Below are 482 nucleotides of genomic sequence, written 5' to 3'. Positions count from 1 at the left end.
CTGTTTAATCTGTATATGCTTCCTCTTGGCAAGATTATTAGTAGTTTCAAAATAATAATATCTTATCATTGTTACGCCGATGACATCCAATTATATATTTATTTTAGTCCTGATAAACTAGAAAAACTGTCCATTTGGCTTGTCTCCATTAACAAATGGATGGCAGATAATTTTCTGCAAGTAAATACTGATAAAACTGAGGTGATGATTATTGCCCCTGACAACATTACCCCCAAGATTAGGCAGGTTATTGGGGGTCAGTCATCCTCTGATTGCAGTGACGTAAGAAATTTGGGTGTCATTTTTGACAGATCTATGTCTTAACAGTCACATAAAGTCGGTAGTTCGTTCATGTTTTTTCCATCTTAGGAATAGGCCTGTCGCAATAATCAATATATCGACTTATCGCCAGAGGCGGACAGTAACTAAGTACATTTACTTGAGTATTGTACTTAAGTACACTTTTTGAGTATCTGTACTTT

Source organism: Sinocyclocheilus anshuiensis, unplaced genomic scaffold, assembly GCF_001515605.1.
Source record: "Sinocyclocheilus anshuiensis isolate Anshui unplaced genomic scaffold, SAMN03320099.WGS_v1.1 scaffold1383, whole genome shotgun sequence".
NCBI classification, from domain to species: domain Eukaryota; kingdom Metazoa; phylum Chordata; class Actinopteri; order Cypriniformes; family Cyprinidae; genus Sinocyclocheilus; species Sinocyclocheilus anshuiensis.
The sequence above is the reverse complement of the archived record's forward strand: the minus strand, read 5'-3'. Positions refer to the sequence as shown.